Raw genomic sequence first — 24115 nt, 5'->3', positions numbered from 1 at the left:
CACCCGTTCAATTCCCAGCCTTATTCGTGTGTTATTTTTGGACATGACTATGATGTAGTCTCACCATTGCCAAAAAGAAAAGAAAGTGATATGGAAGATAAAAAAAAAAAAAAAAAAAAAAAAAAAAAAAAAAAAAAATTCACTAAGGTTAGTGAACAGCAGAGAAAGGCAGAGATCCAAGCCATAAGCAGAACAATACGAGCAAAGATATCACCACTGAGAAATTCAGTGCACCTAATAAAAATAGAATCAGCTGTTAACAATATAATTGATTGTCATGGGATCATAGCTGAGGAAGACCTTGGAGCAAAGAGGTGGGGCATTGTGCAGATTGAGTCATAGTTTGACCGGTGGAGAAAGCTGAAAAAAGGTTCAATGACTCCGAACCAGGAGATTCAGAATAATTTTTCAAACAAGGTAAGTATGATGCAGAGCATCCATCACCATTCTGTAAAGCTCTGCACAATCAATAGATTACACAACGCATCCCTAAACGCCACATTCTTGCAATGCAATAAGACCCGTTTATTAGTATTATTTTTATAAGAGGAGGTAGGCAGCAGTAGTAACTGGGAGGCTCAAGAACATTGTAAATACACTCAGAGGAGCAAACACTTATTCTCAGCCCAATAGTCTCTAAGTTCTATATTATCTCCCTAATTACCACTGAAGCAAGCATAACCCCCAATAGATGGGACCATGAAGGTATTTCACTGTTCATCCATCTTGGTCTCATCGAATACCAGACCTAGCCAATTAGTAGTTAATAGATACCCACTGGCATTACTGATTGTATAGTCACAACAACAACACCTTGGGATTTATCTTAAGATGTTGCAGCGTGTGAGTCCTCTTCCTTACCACTGTGAGAAACCTAACTGTTCTTACTGAACTATACTTGTAAGTATGTGTTGAACTAAATGACTATTATAGTTTTTCTTCAATATCGCTAATATAGATGGGGTCAGGAAAAAGTTTTCTGAAAATGGATCTCATGGCCAGTAATTTTATTATAAAAGCATAGACTGCATCTCTGTTATACAGAATGTAAAAAAAATTACTCAGAAAATTAATGATAGGAAAAAACAGAAAAGCCTCGATACAGTCTCAAACCAGTGGACTTTGTTCACTTTATACATGTTGCACTATGCAAACAGTACTGTGCAATTCTAACAAGAAGGATAGGAAAATAAATTATTAAAGATCTTACCGGATAGAACTGGCTGCACACTGTTGAGAAGCATTGTCAGTGCAAGCAAAGTTGCTAGCTTGGATACTGCATGCATAACCTCCTTGCTATTCGTAAAAGCCACTGGAAATTCATTTCTGGTGCCGAAAATAATGATCATACATGTTATTCCTATCATTAGTGAGGTCAAGGTTGCCACCACTACTGCAAACTGTCCAGCCTTTGGGCACCCAGCTCCAAGTTCATTCGACACTCTCACACTGCAGCAGAACAAACCGAATACAGATAGAGAACGTCATACTCTGGTTTTTGGGCACGACTCAAATGATTTTATTCAGTTCAATCAGACTATCATAGGGAAGAACTGGAACCACCCAACATACCTGACAACAGCATTGAATCCAAGGGCTATCATCATTTCCCATCCGTTCAAATTCATACTGCAAAGGCATAATGGTTGCCAGTAAGATAATTACTATACTCTGTAACTTTGATGTACCAATAAAGAATATTAGATACAGGAAATGTTTTTCAAATTATCATACCAAATGGAGATTGAGTCTACTACAATTTCTGGATTTTTCAGGCGCCCAACTAAAACGATCAATATCATAAGATACCAGAACTCCAGGCTGCCAATTAAAGAGTACAGGATCAGAACGAGTACTTTTGCTAAGATTTGAACGAACTAAACAGTAAAACCAGAGAGCATAGCAATAAATGATCGAAGAAAACAAACCATAGCATCACAGTAGAAGCCAAGGAAAGCCTGATGAAGGCAGGAAAATCCTAGAATGCCATTGTGACATTCCAGTCCATGAACCAGGAAAGGCACCCGACATTATATATATCAGCTGCCCCACATCAACTATCACCCATGCAAGGTTGAGAGTTATGGCTGCTCCTGGCAAACCCCATCCCAGCTTCAAAATAAAGAGCCAGCTCAAGAAAATGTGTATGACTAAAGCCACTGCAGCGATCCAGGCCATGGCCATGACCTTTCTCTGCGATTGAAGGAACTTATGCATTGGAAAATTTAGTGCATAGGCAAATAACTGAGGAAGCATCCAGATGGCAAACTTCCCAGCCAAGTCAGAAATCTCATCAGATTTCCCAAAGAGCTTCAATATGGGCGGTGAAAAAATGTAAATGAGGCTTAAGCCTAATGCTGTGACAAGAAGTATAATCCATGACCTCTGCATATACACTCCCAGCATGTGTATCTGCCCTGCTCCAAAGGCTTGACCACACAGTGTCTCCAGTGCACTGCCCATGCCAAGCTGCAATTCAATTCAAGTCAAACTTTACAAAACTGAAACAAACAGAAAAACTACCAATAGAAAATGGTTTTTAGTTTGGCCCACCATAGTTCCGAAGGCCAGCCCTGCTATAACAGAGTTCTCGATAGCCACTGCAGCTAGTTCAATAGTACCCAAATGCCCAGCAAAGGTCTAGGTGATAGCTCCCAGTGAACACTGGCATAGAGCAGTGAAAATCACAGGGCCTGAAATAGCCCACAACTTTTTGGATTCTATCCAAGTTTCTCATGCTGCCTCGTCATTTACATTTCGTCATAATGTAAATGCACCGAATTTGTTGATCGTGCACGGCATAACCAGGGTTTGGAGAGAGCTAAGGAATAATTACACCAAACCAGACTCGGAGAAACTCGGAATAATGATGCATGTGGGAAATAGATGTCAAGCGGATAGAGAAAAAATTGTGCCAGATGTCAAATAGTCAAAGATCCAGAGTAGAGGATCCAGATGTTAATCAGAGGATAAGAAAAAATTGTGCCAGATGTCAAACAGGAGAAGATCCAGATGTCAATCAAGAAATGAAAGTGTAGACTACTGAACTAATTCAAAGGAAGGCCTATCGGCCTAAAAATGTTTAAAGGATTTGGGACGTAAATAATCATACTAGTGCATATGTATTTTTATCACACCAATTAACATATTAACATATTGATTATGTGTACTGAAACTTTTAAAATAGATGAATATATTTTTATGTATGTCATTTTTATTTATTTATTTTCTAAGGAAATATTTGGGCAAATGCACCCAAAGGTATCAAATCTCATCGACATATTAGTAGAGCCTAACCCCGAGGGTGTCAAGGAGAATTGACCTTGTGACCTCTCATTAGCGAGGTGCTTTAGCGATGAGAACTCGACCAATTAATCTAACCCTAAATGCTCTTATGTATGTCATTTAAAAGAGTGGCGCTTTCTTATTTTTAATCATCAATGTGATATTTTAAATAGTAGGCACAAGGGAATGTTGTGTGTTAATACTTATAGATATCTATTTTATGGTAGTTAATATTGATTGAATTCAAAAGAATATAATGCATCAACATGCAAAATATATATATTTTGAGATCATTAATTGAAAATTTGTAATATATCTATCTATCTATCTATCTATCTATATATATATATATATATATATATTACAAAATTTCAATTAATGATCTCAAAATCAATCTTTTCTTTTATAATTATATTGATTTTTATTTGTTAACTATTGCAATTTTAATATAATCCAATGCATTATATATTAATTAGTTAACAATGTAACATCTTACAACATTGAACAATGCAATGATATAATTGCCCATTTTATTATTTGTAAATAGAAGACACTATGTCATACAAAATGAGACAACAAAAACATCTTCAATAATCAAAATATAACCAATATGTAATTGTTATACTTATTGGTAACATATCCACGTCTGATTTAGATAATATGTTCAATACTTTAATTATATTTAAAGATGTAATTGCTACAATTATTGGTAACATGTCCTCATGTGATTGGGGAAATATGTCATGGAGTACATTAATAAAATTCCCTATTTTTCATAAAGAAATATTATGAAGAATTCAACTTGAAGTAACATTCAATTATATTGATTGTTAATCATCACTTGAACTATTTTCACCCCTAGATTTGTGTGGATACTTCATTTATTCATCACTTGTAAATGATATTTTACTTAGTTCATTTAACCTAAAGTGATCTATAAATTGTTGTTGATATTCCACTAGACAATTTGTCACAATAGATCTGATAAAATTATACTTAAAAATATGAAATCAATACTATGAGGGTTTATTTCTCTTTATATTTTCGGATCTATAAATTATTGTTTATTGCATATCCATGCAAATCATAATTATGTAGTAAATAGAGAAAAAAAATAAAAAATCACAAAACATGATTGAAATAATATATAGCCTAGGAAATCGTTTCAGGATAACGCCTAACTAGAAGGTGAGGCCACTCTACTCTATTTCTCTAAATAGAAAATGGTTGCAAGTACAAATAAGTAAGGTGTGTGGCCCGTGGGCTACTACTATGCACAAATCCTCTGTGTTTTCTCTCTTTCTATCCCTCTCTTCTACTCTGTTCATTTATGGAACAAAATGGGCTAAAAAGGAATGGAACCCCTTTTCCTCCTAGTGGCCTAGTTATAACACAACCCAATAGCCCATTAGCGGTTAGGTTTGACTCCTTCAACTCTTAACTTGAGTTACAATATGGACTCATTTAGAGGCTTCTTCATAATGATCATGTGGGTAACCCATTTTCCATGAGTAATGGGGGATAATTTGGTATCCTCTCGAATTAAGGTGATAAAATTCAATAGATCAATTTTCAGGAGGCATAACTATCTCAAATGAACTTAATTTGAGGTTATTCTTATGTGATTCGATAGGAATCAGCGTGTATATTATGTAATATAGGTCCATACTAAGGTTGGGATCACAGAATGTGTTCATTTAGGGCCTCAAAATGGCTCCTAAATTTTTTACGTGAAATTTTCCATATTGGGATTGCCAGTAAAAATGATCTTGTGATTAATCCATTGTTTTTCATTCCAGAAGTATAGAGATGGATGGAAAACAATATAATGATAAATAATGGATCACATCTCCCAATTTTTGAAGGATTTTGGTCTCCAAAAGATTTTATTGAATGAGATGAGGAATTTTTTCCTCCATCTTCCCTTGGATGCACCATTTAGCTTTGCCTAGAAGTTGTCCTTTCAACCCAATTTGCAAAAGGTCATGTTGTCTTTGTATCATAGTTATATACCTATTCTAAAGCATTATTTCATTTATTAACTCTACATGATCCTATGGTGCAAAATCATCTACCAAAAGTAGGACTTGTTCCTCTTCCTCATCTAGCATGGAAGGATCATAGAGTTTTAGATTCTTCACATTCACCACCAAGTAAAGACACATGTATGGGAGCATATTGAGTCTATAGAAATTATATCCCACCTTTTATAGTATCTCAAAGGTATCATATTCCAGATCCTTGATTCTCTTATTAGGACCCTGTAATATTCAATTATAACCATACTCTGTCGCCCACTTTGAATTACTTCTTTGTTTTATGTTGATCATGCATGGCGTTATATTTTTCTTGTGGCTTTTGTAATGTCTCTTGTGCCTGTATATATATTTGTAACAATCTTGGTGAAAATTCCATGTAATAAAAGTTAATAAAGGAAAAAATAATAACCATGGTTCATGGGACACTTATTCCAAGCTGAATGTTGAGTAAAAGCATAGTGATCGGGATCACTTGTGGTTGTTTAATGGCTAAGGAAATTGGCAAAGGAAATGGCTAAGGCTTTGGAAAGGTAAATGGAATTTTTGACACATTTATTTATGAAAATAATGGAAACTAGGAGAAAAGGGAGGTGAAAGGTCACATGTGAGGAGGAAAATGAAGGAAAATAATGGAAAATGAAGAAACTAGAGGCCTCATTCATAAAAAGGCTTTTGAGGATCAGTTGGTAACCTTTTGTTAGTTTAGTGTTGGAACTCTCTCATTATTCTCTCTCTCTCTCTCTCATACTCTTGAATACTTAGAGTTTTCTTAAAACACTCTTGGAGGGTGTGGCATACTTGGATTTTTGGAGCAAGAAGGAAAAGGAAGAGAAGGAAAGCGTAAGAGGACATTGGGATCAACAACTACAGTGAGATTTTCTTGCAGGTACCAAGTTGCATGTATGTTTTCCTCACCATTTTTGGCATGCATGACATATTCAAGCAGATTATTTGTCATGATATGTTACTGGAATGGAGGATTTCCTAGATTTATAGTGGATTGACTAGCCTTGCCATTTCCTGGATAGTCATGGAGATTGTGGGTTTATTTCCTTGTTTTTTTTTTTGGTTGGTTCTCATGTTTCCTTAGCTTGGGTTGAGTTACTAGTTCTTGAAGCCTTAGTTGGAAAAATGATTTGAAGCACTGTACCTACTTGGGTTGAGTTACTAGTCCTATAGCCTTGGTTTGGCAAATGCTCTAGAGCCCTTGGTGGTTTGATTTACTAGTCTTAGAGCCTTGGTTGGAAAAGTGCTCTAGAGCCCGGTGGCAACTGTGGGTTGAGTTACTAGTCCTGGAGCCTTGGTTGGAACAAACACTTTGGAGCCCTAGAAGACTTGCATACAGACCAATCTAATGATGGTTTTGGATTGATGTGTTTTATGAGATCCCACATTCATGCTTGGAATATGGCATGGGGGTGAATGACTAAAGAGATATTGTGATTTCCTTGGGATTTTTGTTGCTATTATGCTGATTATATATGTGTTTTATGACAACAACTATGTATGGCTCTCATCATGTTTTTACCGGTAAATGAATGAACAAGGTATCTATGACCTAATGGATGAAATGGCAGTTGATGTGTTGAGGCATCGATGTTTCTTAGCGATTCTCAACTAAGTATGAGATCCCTATGCTCATACCTGTTATTTACACCTATAGATTACATATTCGTGATATGTTTGACGAAATGTCTGTCATGGCTAGTAGAGGTCTAGTCAAGGTCTTATTCAATTGATTTCACTTGTACTGTCATTTCCTTGTTAATTTACTATTCTAAAGATGTCATTCAATTCTGGGTAGTGACTTGGGATATGGACCTGAAAAAGTGGCTCAAATCCCTAGGAAGCTAGCACAACAATGTACAAAATAGTCCATGGATGCTGGCTTGTAGGCCTATGAGAGTGTTTAGAGGTCCCTGGATGCTGGCTTGTAGGCTTATGAGAGCGTCCAAGGATCCATGGATGCTTGCATGCCCATAGCATGAGAGCGTCTAGAGGTCAAGTGGTCCAAAATATTAGTGGGACCCAGGGGTTGGTTGTCAGAAAGGTTGGATTGGTTCTTGAGGGTCCTAATGTTGATGTTGAATGTCCATATGGTGTGTTTCTGTCAGTTCCACTTCCTTAACATGACTTAGGAGGTTGAATCATATCATAGTGTCCTCTTGTCACATCTTTACCCCGACTGGACAGTTGCTTGGGTAGATGTGGGAGGAAGGTGTTACAAAGTGGTATCAGAGCATGGTTCACCCCTCCGACTGGATGGGCTGTGTCAGTCATGCATGCATGTCAGATGCATGTGTGTCTCTTATACATGCATTCCATGTGCTTGTTGCATTTTCATAATCTTGATCATGGTTGTAGTGATGTCACCATGTGGAAGTTGATGTTGTTATTGTGGGATGCATTGTTGTGTGTATAAATGGTTACATGTTGTTATATGTCGCTTACAAGTATTATTTTGCATGCTTTGTTACATTCTTATATGTTTGGTTACATTCTTGTATTCTTGGTTACATGTATCATTCTTGTAGTTTTAGTTACAAGTATTGTTCATTTATGCTTGATTACATGTGTTTATGCATGGCTATGGTTAACTACGCATTGCTTATGCATGTTAATGTTCGCATGTGGTCAAGTGTACAGTGATGTAGTGGTTGTCATGCATGAGGCCGTGGTATGAGTTGTTGATAAGGCCATGCATTGATGATTGGACCCTAGCTAGAATGATGGTTGCATGGTTATATGCTTAGGTGTTATGCTTCTATATGCTGTGATGATTATTTTATACATGTATCACGCTGATTTTTTGATCTTGTAGACAAGGTATCCTCCCCGAGCCATACTAAGGTACATTGGTTTATTGTGATTTGGTTTAGCTGACATGATATACCTTGCACGAAGAAATATCAAATGGCTAGCAAAATGGTAGACTATAAAGGCTTTCCCTATGAATCAGAAGAGAAATATGGTGTTGGGAACTCTTCTGATTTGGAAAACTTAAAGGAAGAAATAAGGAGTTGTAAGGCAAATAATGACAAAATTATGCAGGCACAGAAGAAAGAAGCATAGGTAAATGTAGTGATACTTCAGAGTTTTTCAGATTTGCAGTGACAGGGACCACGTTGGAACAACTATGAGTAGGAGGACAAAAATAATGGGGCATATGGCAGTAGGTCGCATGGTGGTCACATGTCAGATATAGATGGCACGGTTAGAGATGGAAGATTGTTGGACACTACAGAGAGGAGAAGGGATGGACATAGGTATTATTCTTGTTTTGATTTAGATAGGCACTATGATCGTCATCGTTATCATCTGTATAGGAGGAATGATGGGGGATACTTGTTGGATGAGGTTAATAAAGAAAATCCACCTACTTTTCATGGAGAGATGAAGAAACCACGAGATGTAGAGGCATGGTTGCTTGGCATGGGGAAGTTCTTGAGGTTACATGATTATTTAGGGAACATGAAAGCTGGAGTAGCTACATTCAATCTCAAAGGTAAAGTAGACATTTGGTGGGAAGATGTGAATAATGTTAGGTGTATTCATGAGGAATAATTGACTTGGAGTGAGTTTGAGAAGCTATTCAAGAAGAAGTATTTGTCGGAGAGGTACTTGGTGGGGTCCAGTATTGTAGCAATAATGCTACAACTCCTGGAGCTTCCTTCTTCAATTTTATCAACCCGGTAGTTGATAACAAACTTGGAAGCGACGGTGCTGTATGCAAAAGTACTAGCTCTTGCCGCAGCTGTCACTTGGTCAGCTGGCACAAGTCCGCTAGGGGCTCAAGCCAACTTCTATGAGCTCTTAGAAGAAGCTTTTTAACTGATGGACAAAAGCTAATCTCAAAAGAAGCTAATCTATTTGCAGAAAGGAACTGAAAGCCAACAAGAAACGCAAACCCTAGCAAACCCTAATTCTACCAGCTAGTCTTACTGATGCAAAGATGGGAATGCAAACTACTGAAAGAGATGCCATTACTTCTATGAAGGTGAAATGCATGTGTCTAGACTACCTCTATCTGAAGAAAACATCTTTTGTATTTTTGTTTCAATTATTAGAATTATCATGCATGTGCTTTTAACTAGCTTTTTACTGTGCAGAGGTGGATCAAGGAGGAAAAAGGCTTGACAAAGGTTGGGAAAGTTCAGAGGGGGTCTAAGGGGTCCCTAACACCCTTCCAGAGAGTTTCACAAAGTTTGGCTACCAAGAGACCGCGTTTATGAGCTTCTACAGGAAGTCTACAGGGGTTCTACAGGATGCTTCAGAATTTCTACAGGATGTTCAGTAATTCCTACAGGATGTTCTACAATCGGATTTTGGGTGATGGGTGAGTGGAAGAGGCTGCATGGGTGGATAGGGAGGTAGGAGAGGGGTTTGTAATGCCTTAGTGACCGAGAGATGAGATGATGAGGGGGTGTGCTAAGCTAGTTTGTCTGAAGGAGGGTAGATGGAATGGAAGGCCGAAAAGGTAGGATAACGTGGGCAGTAGAGTAGTTGAGAGACAAGGGGTCTAGTCGGGAGATGAGCAGTTGGCCTGGGCAAGGCTTAGAAGGAGGAGAGGGTGAGAGGGTAGCACTGCACAGTGTAAACTGAATCAAATCATCCACGTCTTGCATATAATCAAAACATTCCTAACTGTTTAATGGAACCAATGAACAACAACATTATTCTTAAGGAAAACCATGTATGGTACTGAAGCAAAGAAACATTCCAAGAGGTCTGAACGCATGGAAAACTTCTACAACCGAAAATATTGCACCAAAGATTTGCATGAACACGTAAACCAATGTTTTTGGTGGGTGGCACTGTCTGCAATTCCAGCCCCTAGAAAGAGGTGAAAATGAGCGTGCAGGCAACCCTTTTCTAGAAATTTTATCAACTCCAATCTCTTCACTCTATTCTAAACAGCTGAAGCAACTCTGTATTATAACAATGACCTACTTAACCACACCAAGAAATCTAACTCAGCAAACTGCGTTTCAAATGCATGTAAAGAAAAAAAACATAATGCTGAAAGGAAAGATAACAATACAAAAGAAGGAGGCCTTAGGCTCTCAGGTTGGGCCCAACCCCGAGAGCTATGGCTCCTTTTAAAAACTCAGGACTGAGATCAAATAGGACTGCTTTCCATTAAAAAATAATAATCATAAGTCAAATAGCATGCCAATAATTGGCTACAAAAGAGCAAAACCAAGCTAGCAGCTCGTAGTGCAGAATGTGCAACAAAGTTTCAAAAGTCCTTTTCGAAGGCTAAAGCCTTAGCATTTATACATCACGAGGCCCCAAGCTGGCCTCCTAAATTAGTGGGACTCGGCTGACCAAACTAGGAGTGAACTGCTGCTTCCTCAAAATCTGTTTGGCTGCCTTCTAATCCGGTTGTGGTGGCTGTTAGAGCTCGGAGTTGGGGGTGAAGATCCCGAGGAAGGCCTTTTAATGCTGGACAACCCTCCTATGAATCCTCAACCCCATCTTGGCTGTCTCCTGGTTCTTATCTGCTCGGTTTTGTTCCAATCATGTGTCAAAAAACCTGAAATGAGCACATGTTAGCCACCTAGGAATAGTGACTGCCCTTATTCGTACAAATGACATAAACATACTAAAAAATGATGCATAATTTATGAAAAATGAAGGATTGAGCAAAGGTAGTTAGGCCAAATGAGCCCAAAATGTTACCAAATTTGGGGCTCATCATCACCCCCCAGCTAAAATGATTGCTCATCCCTGAGCAACTAATCCAGCTCCTCGTCCTTCATTGCTTTCACCGCCACCCTCACATCCCAGGCTTCTGAAGTGGTCTCCTCCTCACTGGCATGGAACCCAGCCTTCCTTTCCACCTCTTCCCACTGCTTATGCTCTTCTTTTTCTGTGCTGCCTTCCATCAATCCTAACAGCAGAGGTGGGCTTAGCTTGAGGCCAATCCAGCTAGCTTGGAGGTTCTGCATGGACTTTTTGTAGAGGGGCACCCGTGCTAGAGCTTCCCTCATTCGAGTTGGAGTATGGTATTCTCTGATTTTAAGGCTGTGGGACAATGTGTTCCATCGGCGGGTGCAAGCATGAACACAGTTGTCCCCTAACAGTCGCTCCATATCCTCGAAATGTGCTATGGCCTGTGCCTGCTGATCCATGTATTTCAATAAAGTTTGAGGGTTGGTGGCTAAGTGTTGGTGGGCCGATATCAATGCAGTGGGATCCCCTGGCTCTGCTCTAATCAGCAGTGGCTCATGTAATTCTCGGTCCATGACCTCTTTGACCTCTGCTGCCCTCTTTTCTTCATGGTTCAACCATGAGGCAAATGCCATCAACTGCCTATCCCCTATAACTGTGTTGGGATCCCATGTAGTCACATTTGGAAGGGCCAAATTATGGAGATAGAACTCCAAGAGTTTGGCCTTATCCTCTGATGAACTGCTATTACATAACGCTGTGAACTGCTGGGGGTCTTGGAGTTGGGAGATACCCCTCTGTGCCAATGCATTAATCTGAAATTGCAGCCACTAGTCTCGTAGGTACAGGCCATAGGATTTGGCCAGCTGTCTGCATTGTAGAGCATCCATGGCCCAACTGGCCATGCAAGCCAGTTGTGCCTCTTTTTGCTGCAACTGCTGTTTGAGAGCTTGTATCTCGATTTGTGCTTGCAGTTCCCTTTCTTGTAGATGCGAGGTTGGCTCCCCAAGACCAACTTGCAGTCCTTCTCTGCCTTGATGTTCTGCTGTAGTGTCCTATGAGGATGTGCCCTTTTCCTTCTTCAGTTCCTGTAGCTGCAGTCTAAGTTTCTCGTTCTCTTCCTGTAGGAATACCCGCTGGCAGTTTGCCACGTGTTTGGCCATAGCTAATTCTTTTCTCGCCTCCTTGAGTTGTTCCTCCAAGGGGCCTATATCTACCACTCCTTTTGATTTAGCTATTTTCATCCACGTGTGGGTCCTCACTCTTTCTTCCTCCAACGCAAAGAAGAGCGGCATGGTGAATTTTTGTGGAATAATTTTCCCAGCCTCCAAAAAGTTATAATACGAGCTCAAGCTTGGCTAGGGACTAGGTTCCGGAATATGCTCCTTCTCTTCTTCCCTCGGTGGCTCTACTTCGTCTCCCCTAAGTGGTGATGAGGGTGCCTCTCCCTCCATTCTCTCTGTCTCCTTAAGCCGGGCTAATGTTTCCTGTAGAGCGGCCTCAGCATCCTGTAGCCGAGCTTTTGAAGCCAACCTGTCCATCCTCTCCTTCCAAGTAGTTGTCTTCGGGCTCCCCCGCTCGTAAGTGACTGATATTTTTGAGGGGGACCTCTCCCTTGGTGAGGTAGGGGTATCTTCTATAGTAATTGGGCTGCTGGATGGAGGTTGGGGCCTGCCCGTTTTGATTCTCACACTTCTCCTAGCTTTGAAATACAGAGGGGTCTCCCTCTTTCGCTTTTCCTTTGGCTTAGGAGGTGTACTGAGGGTGGCCAGCACGGCTGCTGCCTCCCTTGCAAGAATTTCAGCTGTCTTCTCTTTTGGTTTTCCTTTCTCAGGGCTTCCTGTAGAAGGCCCTGTATCAGCTGATTTCTGGCTTCCTGTAGAAGCCGTTTTTGGTTTTCCTGTAGAAACAGGTGGCACCATTTTAGCCTGTTTGGCTGAGGGTGCTTTGCTTTTTAACTTGGTTGAGGCTGCCTTCGAGGTGCCTTTACTGACGTGGACTTGTCCCGTCCTTTCCACCCTACTCTGTAGCCTTTTCTCTCTGGGTGTCAATGTGGATTTGTCACCCTCCTTTTCGGCAACCTGAGGTTTCTCTTGCCTCCCTTTTTGTTCTTTCTTCGGTGCTTTGGCCGCGGGTTCTTGGCCTTTCCCTTTCTTCTCTGTGTGTGCTGACTCCTTCTCCTCGCTGCTGGAGGAGGTGAGCTCCTCGGTCAACATTTTGATATCACCATCCTTAGTCAGATTTCGGAAGGCTTCCCACGAGAGAGGGACTGTGTAGGTGTGGAGTGCATCCTCCATGAGGAGCTTAATGAGCCCATGATGGGCTACCTGGTCTGGCGTGCCCTCTCGTAATTTGGTGGCACATTCAGTCATGGACTGCAGAAGGAAGTAAGGAATACTTAGCTTGTTTTCTGAAGGTAGGTCCATTTGGTGCCTCAATTCTGTGAGCAGCCGGAAATGGTACCCATATACGATGCTGAATCGTCCTTCGCACGTGATATACTTCATGATTTGGAGGCTGACCTCACTCCAAAGCGGCTGTAGGCTAGCTCTGCGAACCCCGTTCTTATCCTCTGAGAATTGCTCCTCCGATGGAAAGAACTCTTTTTTAGCCTTCTGGCCTAATTTCCTTTCCTCCTTGTCCCATGGTACCCCCATTGGGAGGTCAGTGACCCTGCTGATGAATTGTGGGGTGAGTCTGAGATTCAAACCCCTGAAATTGACAATGGCCAGTGTTTTTGATTTTGGCTTCAAAGCTCGCAGGAACTCCTCTGCCACCTCATCATCATAACCTTGAAGTTTGTCGCAGAACGACATCCATCACGCACGGGTGAATAGTTCTACCACCTCCGGGTTTTCCCGTAGTTTCTTTGAGTCTGTCGGTTCCTTTCTGATGAATCCACCCGGCATGGTGAAAGCCTGCTATGTTAGCCGGAGGTGGCGGGTGCGTATCAAAAGATGGCCTTTTGGATTTCTTTGGGACAGAGCACAGAACTATGCCTCTGTCACGCACACAATTCGTGAATTCTTGGCTATCTACAGATGAGCCTTGACAGAGCCTTAATTACGAACCAAATCCTGTAGAAAACCCCGCATATACTACGACGACACTTTTCATGCAAAAGGAAGACGACGCTTGCAATTTTATGCTCAGACTGTAGTTTTACATTTTTGAGGACATCGACTTCGCCACCCTTCAAACCAATTGCATGGGAGGAACAGGTTCAGGCTTACCTTTTCCAATTCACCACCTTTGACGTGAATAGATCAATTTTCCTCCGTAGCGGCTAGCTTCCTGTAGCGCAGCTTCCTGTAGAAGTCGCGCACAGGTTCCGGAGAGCACGACAGTGGTTCTGCGCCTTCTGTGCCACCACCAGACGTCTGAACGAGCCAAGGACTTGGAGTAACGAGCTTCAGAGAAATTCGGACGCTTACTCGACTGCAAAACGGCTGGTGATAAATGAGTGGAGTGACGATCTAGCCGGTGGATTTGAATCCCGGCCGAACTCGTGGCGCGGGGGTGAGCTGTCCCTGTCGAACTGTTGGACGACATCACCTACTTATTTCACTGCAAGTCTCCCTTACTGCCGCATCATTCCCTGCAGATCCGCCGCCGCCATTTCCGTTATATCACCGCTTCTCCCTGACTAGACGCTTCTCACGTGTCCATTACCCATTTTGCTTGCCACGACCAACACTTTCCAAATCTGACTAGACCATCTGACTGGTCGTGGTGGCCAGTTGAATGGCTACCCGACTGCTCAACCCATTCATTTCCACACTTGCAAACATTTCAAAGCATAGTTCATGTAATTTGACGAAAAAAGGGTGAGGCACTTACCTGTGCGGCCGCGACGTTATTTTCAGGTTTCAGGACGAGGGTGATTGGATTTTCTTGTTGCTGCTTCGTGCACAGGCACGGGGGTTCCTCCTCGCAGACTACTGTTGGTTGCGACGCTTATTACCTGGCTGCGGATGGTGCATGTGCCCGCTCTATGTGTTGCAGGTGCCTTGATGGTGTGCACTCTAGCTGGATGAACTGCTACGAGATTCCTGTAGGATGTCCTGTAGCAGTTTCTCCTCCTCGTGTGCATGCTGAAACGGTGGAGACGGTGGCATCATGGTCACGATCGCAGGACCCTCGGACGGCTTTGACAAGTAGTGCATGGTGTCTCTGCATCCTTTTTTCCATTTGAGAATCGCTTCCTCTGATAATTCAATGTTCTGATTTGACTGTGCAGGTATCTCCATTGCATGGCAACTGGGGCGGTAGAAGGAGGCGACAGCAGTGCGTGATGGAGAAAACATTAGCTTGCATGCCTCCGTGTCGGACCTCGGGTGTTAGATCTCCCCACACAGTCAGTTCTGGGCCGTCCAAAGCTTCTACAGGAAGTTTCCTGTAGAAATACAGAACTTCCTGTAGAAAGTCCTGTAGCTTCCTGTAGGAGGCTAAACTGTGATCAAATCACGCCCAGACCTTGGAAGAGATGAGTGTTTCCGGAGGGAGTGCTGGTGAGGTCGCCTGGTAGCATAGTAGGGACCCTTGTCTTTGAGTTGAGGGGCCTCTTTTCCTGCATGGAATACCTGCAACCTGCATGCATTGCCACATCTTGAACTTGTTTTCCCTGTTTTTTTTTTTTTTCTTTTTTTTTTGAAAGACAGCAGGGGCGCCTCCATGAGGTTTTCACCCTTACCATCTGCCTTGAGCGCCTCAGAGAGGTTTTCACTCAAGGGTCTTTTTCAAACATTTCCAGAAAGATAGCAGGGACGCCTCAATGAGGTTTTCACCCCTACCATCTGCCTTGGGAGCCTCAGAAAGGTTTTCACCCAAGGATCTTTATTATCTTTTTTTTTTTTTTTTTTTTTTTTTTAAGATCTTTAGGGTATGCCCAAAATAGAGGCAGAACCCTTCTCTATGACCAGCACTGATTTTTCCACAGTTTGGATGAATTCTTGCCTTGAAAGAGGTTTTCTGTAGATCTTTAGTCGATGCCCATTGACAAGCATAGGGATGGCCTCCTCATCAATGGTTCGAATAAGAACAGATCCATTGTCATTACATTTTTCCACTGCATATGGTCCCAGCCATCTGGTTCTCAGCTTCCCCTTGAAATCCTTATGCCTGGAATCATACAACAGCGCCCAATCTCCCGGCTGAAATTGCTTGTCATTGAGGTGTTGGTCATGCCACACCTTCCTCTGAAGTTGAACCACTTTTGAGTGGAGAAGGGCCTGCATTCGGTGCTCGTCCAATCCATTCAGCTGCAATAACCTTTCTTGTTGGGCATGGCTGAGATCCAGGTCCAGCTGAGCTGCCATCCTCAAGGTGTTGTATTCGAACTCAATTGACAACAAAGCTTTCTTCCCATAGACCAGCTCATAAGGTGTGAAGCCGGTTGTGGTCTTCCAAGTGGTGTTGTAAGCCCACGTGGCCTCAACCAGGCGATCTGCCCAATCTTTCCTGCTGCTGCTCACCACCTTAGTCAAGATCCCTTCCAATGCTCTATTGGTGACTTCCACCTGCCCATTTTCTTGAGGATGATAGGGGGTGGAAGTCCTATGTTTGATTTTGTGATGAACAAGTAGGTCTTCAATTAAGTTGGAGGTGAACTGGCTTCCTTGATCGGTGACTAGCTCTCTTGGGTAGCCAAATTTGTAGAAGATGTTCTCTCTTAAGAACTCGGCCACCTTTTCTTCTGTCGCTGCTTTGATTGCCTTGGTTTCTGCCCACTTTGTCAGGTAGTCTGTGCACACAATGATGTAATACCTTTGCCTCGAAGGAGGGTTGATTGGACCCACAAAATCCATACCCCACTTCTCAAATGGCTCAAGAGTCACTTGAGGTTGGAGAGGCATCTCATCCCTTGGAGTCGGTTTCCCCATTGTTTGGCATCGGTCACATTGGCTGATATACCTTCTGACATCTTGATGAAGCGTGGGCCAATAATAGCCTGCCTGTAGGATTTTGAAGGCAGTCCTTTTGGCTGCAAAATGTCCTCCACAAGGTCCGTCATGACAGGTTAGGAGGATATCAAAGACTTCCTCCTCCCTTACACAATGCCTTAAGATCTGATCAGGGCCAAGCTTGAACAGGTTGCCCCCGATCCAAGTGAATGAGGCACTCTTCCGTATGATCCTGCTCTTCTCTCTGGAGGATAGGTGCGGAGGAAACTGTACTGAGACAAGGTAGTTTGCTATATCAGCAAACCATGGAGAGAGTATTGAAATAGCAAACAGATGTTCATCTGGCATTTGGTCATCCACTGTTCCATCCTCTCCTGCAGGTAAATCCAATCTAGACAAAAAGTCAGCAACAACATTTTCTTTACCTGGCTTGTCAACAATAGTCAAATCAAACTACTGCAACAAAAGTAACCATCTAATAATACGAGCATTCACATCCGGTTTATTCATTAAATATCTAATTGCAGCATGATCAGTATGTACAAATGTTTGATATCCAGTGATATAATGTCGAAATTTGTTTAGTGCATGGACCATGGCCAAGAATTCTTTCTCAGTTACAGTGTAATTAAGTTCTGCCTTGGATAAGTTTTTGCTGACAAAGTATATGGTGTATGGAAGTTTTTGTTCAACTTGTCCTAAGGCTGCCCCTATGGCTTTGTTCGAGGCATCAGTGTGGATGTGGAAAGGTAGGGCCCAGTTTGGGCCTCTCAAGATTGGGGTAGACACCAACTTGTCCTTTAATTCATTCAGAGCCTTCTGACAATCGTCAGTCCATTTAAACTCAACATCTTTTGCCAAGAGGCTGAACAATGGCGAGGCTAGCTTGTTGAAGTCTTTAATGAATCTCCTATAATACCCTGCTAAACCTAAGAAACTTCGAACATCTCTTACCTTCTGAGGAGGTGGAACCTTCTTGATGAGAGCAATTTTGTTAGGATCCACCTGTAACCCTTGGCGAGAAATGGTATGGCCTAGCACAGTCCCTTCAGTCATCAAGAATTCACACTTTTCAGGACTAAGGGACAAGTTCATCTCAATGCACTTGGTTAGGACTTTTCCCAGATTGGACAATGCTTCCTGGAAGTTGGACCCATAAGGAGTGAAGTCATCCATATAGATTTCCACCGAATCATGGACCAGCTCAGAAAAGATGCTCAAGACGGCTCTATGGAAGGTGGCAGGAGCATTGCATAGTCCAAAAGGAAGAACTCGGTAAGCAAAGGTACCCCAAGGACAAGTGAAGGTGGTCTTATCTTGGTCTTCCGGGCTGATTTGGATCTGGTTATACCCGCTAAACCCATCTAGGAAAGAGAAAAACTTCTTCCCTGCCAGGCCATCCAACACTTGATCTATGAAGGGTAGAGGAAAATGGTCTTTCTTGGTGGTCTTGTTCAGTTCTCGGTAGTCCACACAGATTCTCCACTTCCCGTTTTTCTTGGGAACCAACACCAAAGGGGACACCCATTCGCTATCCGAGATGGGGTAAATGAATCCGGCATCCAACAGTTTCTGTAATTCCTCCTTGACGATGTCCTTAAGGGCTGGATTCATTCTCCTTTGGGGTTGCCTAACCAGTTTACAGTCTTCTTTGATGTAGATGTGATGGGTACAGACCGAAGGATGGACTCCTTTCATCTCCTTATAGCTCCAAGCAAAAGCATCTAGATGACTGGCCAATAGACGACACAGCTCCTTTTCCTGGGAAGGAAATAAGGAGGAGCTGATCTTTAACGCCCTCTCAGGGCCGAACTCCACATTTTTTACTCTGGGAGTGACAGGGTTGGTCACACAAAGGTCCACTACGGTGCTGGCTCGGGCATCCTTCACCAATTCTTCTAAGGACAATGCACTAGGAGGTGGATTCTGGATCAAGGTCTCAATCAAATCATCCTCGGTTGGGAGGCCTCCCCTAGTGGTGTCTAGGGTGCACAAAGGTGCTGAGTACACCTCATCCTCTTCTCCTTCCTCCAACCAAAGTGGTAAGTCATGCTCTAATAAGGGTTGGGCAGGAGGGTACAGGACTAGCTGCTTGGACATAGGACCATTTTTGATGGTCATGTTTCCTGCACGACAGCTTATGTAAGCATCTGCAGTGGCTAACCAAGGCCTTCCCAAAATAAGGGGGTATCCAGTAAGCTTTGCCTTTGGTTGCAGAACCAAGAAGTCGGCAGGGTACTCCAAAGAGTCAACAGAGACCAAGACATCCTCTACAATCCCTTCGGGAGTCACGGTGGAGCGATCTGCTAGTTGCAGGACTGTCGAGGTCTTTCTCAAGGAACCCTGAAGGTTGAGTTTGAGCATGGTATCTCTGGTCATTACATTAATGGCAGCCCCCAGATCAATCAATGTGTGAGGTATGATGGTGCCATTGATGTGGACATCCACTATAGGACTCCCAGGATCCAGATACTTTGGGCAGATGGCCTGCCCCAACATAAGATCAGATAGTTGTCCCATGACATTGATGGTTGAAGCATCTCTTTTTCGCCTGCCTGGGTGTCTGAAACACTTTTCCTTAACCAGTTTGTTGTATATCGGTACATCTTTGATGGCTTGGAGAAGTGGTATTCTCACACACAACTGTTTGAGTTCCCCCAGAAGCTCATCCTCTTCTGGGTTGGGTTGTGTGGTGGCCGTTAGTCTCTCAGGAAAGGGTGGAATGGCCTTTGGTTCACTTTCCTGTTTATCTTCCTCGTCCTCTGGGGGAGGAGGTTGGCGATCTGGAAGAGTCTTTCCAAATCGCAGATTGATCTCCTGGATCTCCCCAGCATAGGTAGGGCATGATGTTTCCCCAGTATATACCTGCTGGACCTATCTGTTGTTGGGGTTCGGGTTCGGTTGAGCAAGCATTTGGGGTTGCCTTGGAGGAGCAGGAGGTAATGGTTGTGGTTGAGCTGGTGGTGGAGGCAAAATGGTGAGGGGAGTATTGTACTGGGGCCTCCACCCCGATTGAGGTGCATTCCACTGAGGCTGTGGCTGGGCATGTGAATGAAACGAAGGAGTAGTGGGCTGAGTATGGTACTGAGGCGGGTAAGACCGTGGAGGAGGTATAGACCAGGAAGGATGAACAGGGGGTCCCCAGGAAGGCATAGGAGCATATTGGTTGGGGCTGTAATAAGCTTGGGGTGTCCCTTGCATCCCCTGTTGGTAAGGTCTAGGTCCATGTGGCCTCCTTTGGTTGAGGAAATAGAGAGGTTCAGTGGGTGCTTCTGTCCCTTGATACATGGCTTTAAGCCGAGGTAAGGTTGGACATTGGTTTGTGGGGTGGTCCTCCTCACAGACAAAACATACCTCAACCGAATGTAATGGGCACTCGTTCTTAGGGTGTTTCCTGGTACACCTAGGGCAGAAGATAGCCAAAGCCCTCTCAGCTTCCTCTTTCTTCTGCTGGATTCGGAGTGTATCAAGTTGCATGGCGATGGTCTGTCTCACCTCACTCTTGAGGTCCTCTAATTGATTTGCAAACTCATGTTTGGAGAAAGGAATACCAGCTGAGAGGAGGTTTCCTCTACCTCTTTTCCGGGCTGCCCTAGAGTGGTTTCTAAACACAGTCTTTATGTCCTCGTAAGGCAGTTGGTAAATATCTCCTCCAGCTAGCATGTGAAGGGTATCTAGGAGGTCTTCAGGGACTCCTCGGAGTAGGACCAACTTAAGAGATTCAGGGTCAAGTGTGCACCTGGCCCGTTTATAGCTGAGTTGGAACCTTTCCTCGTAATCTTCTAAAGACTCATCATTCCCCATGGTCATCCGAAAGATTTCTCCCTTGGTTTCCTTGGACCTACAGTAGTCCCGGTATTTGGTATTGAAAGCTTACTGCATCTGGGCCCAAGTGGTGATACTGTTCCCAGGTAAGCCCATGAACCAGCGCAGCGCTGCATCCTTGAGGGTAGAGGGGAAGAGTTTCAGTTTTTGCTCATCCTCGGTATAGTCATAGGTTCGACAAAGGACGGAAAACTCAAACAGGAAGGTATCAGGGTCTTCAGTAGTCAGTCCATGGAAGTGAGGTAAAGCAGAGGGGCTGATGTTCTTCATTTTCATGTCTCCATTGGTCTCTCGGATGGGGAAGGCACCTTCAATTCTCTCATCTTCTCCCCTATTGTCAGCCATAGCTTCAGATGGAGTGTTCTCTAAGTCTTCTTCTGCTATAGGATCTTCATATATCTCAGGAGGTTCACCTGTAGGTTCTTCTGGATCACTGTCACCAAAGAAGAGAGAAGGGTGACTCAGTGATGTGGTGGGGGTGTTGGGTAAGAATTTGCCTGTTTTATCTCGATTCCTACGAGGCATGAAATGAAAAGACTTCTGATTGCTTTTGTTTTTCTGGTACCTGCAAAACTGAAACAGATTGAACTGCAACTAACTATCTTGCTGAAATGGAAATGCGGAATTGAAATGAAAACATGAAAGAACTAATCTATTTTGCTCAAATGAAATTGCGGAATTGAAATGCTAATCTACGCTTGCAGAAATGAAATTGCGGAATTGAAATGTTAATCTATGAAAGCAGGAAATGTCTATGCTACTTTTGCAGAATGGAAATGAAATACTACTTAGCAGAAGGCGAGAGTAGGAAAGTAGAAGAAAAGCAACAATCACTAATACTCTAACGCTTCCCCGGCAACGACACCAAAAAGATGGTGGGCTCCAGTATTGTAGCAATAATGCTACAACTCCTGGAGCTTCCTTCTTCAATTTTATCAACCCGGTAGTTCGTAACAAACTTGGAAGCGATGGTGTTGTATGCACAAGTACTAGCTCTTGCCGCAGCTGTCACTTGGTCAGCTGGCACAAGTCTGCTAGGGGCTCAAGCCAACTTCTATGAGCTCTTAGAAGAAGCTTTTTAACTGATGGACGAAAGCTAATCTCAAAAGAAGCTAATCTATTTGCAGAAAGGAACTCCAAGCCAACAAGAAACGCAAACCCTAACAAACCCTAATTCTACTAGCTAGTCTTACTGATGCAAAGATGGGAATGCAAACTACTGAAAGAGATGCCATTACTTCTATGAAGGTGAAATGCATGTGTCTAGACTACCTCTATCTGAAGAAAACATCTTTTGTATTTTTTTTTTTAATTATTAGAATTATCATGCATGTGCTTTTAACTAGCTTTTTACTGTGCAGAGGTGGATCAAGGAGGAGAAAGGCTTGAAAAAGGTTGGGAAAGTTCAGAGGGGGTCCAAGGGGTCCCTAACACCCTTCCAGAGAGTTTCACAAAGTTTGGCTACCAAGAGACCGCGTTTATGAGCTTCTACAGGAAGTCTACAGGGGTTCTACAAGATGCTTCAAAATTTCTACAGGATCTTCAGTAATTCCTACAGGATGTTCTACAATCGGATTTTGGGTGATGGGTGAGTGGAAGAGGCTGCATGGGTGGATAGGGAGGTAGGAGAGGGGTTTGTAATGCCTTAGTGACTGAGAGATGAGATGATGAGGGGGTGTGCTAAGCTAGTTTGTCTGAAGGAGGGTAGATGGAATGGAAGGCCGAAAAGGTAGGATAACATGGGCAGTAGAGTAGTTGAGAGACAAGGGGTCTAATCGGGAGATGAGCAGTTGGCCTGGGCAAGGCTTAGAAGGAGGAGAGGGTGAGAGGGTAGCATTGCACAGTGTAAACTGAATCAAATCATCCACGTCTTGCATATAATCAAAACATTCCTAACTGTTTAATGGAACCAATGAACAACAACATTATTCTTAAGGAAAATCATGTATGGTACTGAAGCAAAGAAACATTCCAAGAGGTCTGAACGCATGGAAAACTTCTACAACCGAAAATATTGCACCAAAGATTTGCATGAACACGTAAACCAATGTTTTTGGTGGGTGGCACTGTCTGCAATTCCAGCCCCTAGAAAGAGGTGAAAATGAGTGTGCAAGCAACCCTTTTCTAGAACTTTTATCAACTCCAATCTCTTCACTCTATTCTAAACAGCTGAAGTAACTCTGTCTTATAACAATGACCTACTTAACCACACCAAGAAATCTAACTCAGCAAACTGCGTTTCAAATGCATGTAAAGAAAAAAAACATAATGCTGAAAGGAAAGATAACAATACAAAAGAAGGAGGCCTTAGGCTCTCAGGTTGGGCCCAACCCCGAGAGCTATGGCTCCTTTTAAAAACTCAGGACTGAGATCAAATAGGATTGCTTTCCATTAAAAAATAATAATCATAAGTCAAATAGCATGCCAATAATTGGCTACAAAAGAGCAAAATCAAGCTAGCAGCTCGTAGTGCCAAATGTGCAACAAAGTTTCAAAAGTCCTTTTCGAAGGCTAAAGCCTTAGCATTTATACATCACAAGGCCCCAAGCTGGCCTCCTAAATTAGTGGGACTCGGCTGACCAAACTAGGAGTGAACTGCTGCTTCCTCAAAATCCGTTTGGCTGCCTTCTGTTGGAAATAATACTGAGAGGGGGGGTGAATCAGTATTATCTAATTCTTTTAATAAATCTTCTTTATTTGTTCTTTGAATTATTTTTGCATGTCAGTACCATAAAATAATGAGCATGAACAAAAGAAAACAGATAGTCACACCAAAGAACACAAGATGTAAGGTGGAAACCTAATGTGAGTGAAAACCACCTGCTGCAATATGTCTCTATCTTCTTTCAAATTAGAAACTCCTTTTACAATGGTTTTGTACTGGTGCAGTCCTTTACCAGTACGCAGGCTGCAACCTGCAGAGAGCTACAACTCTCTCTCTCGTTTTCCAGTCTCTCCTGGAAGGGAGCTACAACCCCCTACTTCTTTTCTTACAAGGACCACTTTTAATAAATTTTCAAACTGGATCCATAAGCATCAAATGATCATCAAGTATAAGAGAATCACCCAGTCAACTGTAGTAACCAGATCAACAATAATAGGACCAAACCCAGAACACAACAATGATAAACAAAGATTTTAAGAGAAGTAAGCACCCTGCTCAACTGCTAGCCTGCTTATGTAAGCACCCTGCTCAACTGCTTGCCTGCTTACAGTACTCACCCTGCTCAACTGCTTGCCTGCTTACAGTACGCATCCTGCTCAACTGCTCGCCTGCTTACGTACGCACCCTGCTCAACTGCTAGCCTGCATACCTCGCTCTGAGTCCATTGAACTGTCTGCGGACCTCCGCACCTGCAACCCTTCTGTGTCTGCGTACCGGCGCACCTG

General features: G+C 42.7%; 1 pseudogene; it reads right to left on the bottom strand.

Moving 5' to 3' along the window:
- Positions 1 to 810: 810 nt before the first annotated feature.
- The window catches only part of LOC149181098 (protein DETOXIFICATION 33-like), a 146909-nt pseudogene continuing 123604 nt past the window's right edge, over positions 811 to 24115 (bottom strand).

The sequence above is a fragment of the Pinus tabuliformis genome, chromosome 3_2 (genome assembly GCF_031772625.1).
Source record: "Pinus tabuliformis cultivar Carrire ecotype Pingquan chromosome 3_2, CPIR1, whole genome shotgun sequence".
NCBI classification, from domain to species: domain Eukaryota; kingdom Viridiplantae; phylum Streptophyta; class Pinopsida; order Pinales; family Pinaceae; genus Pinus; species Pinus tabuliformis.
The sequence above is the reverse complement of the archived record's forward strand: the minus strand, read 5'-3'. Positions and strand labels throughout refer to the sequence as shown.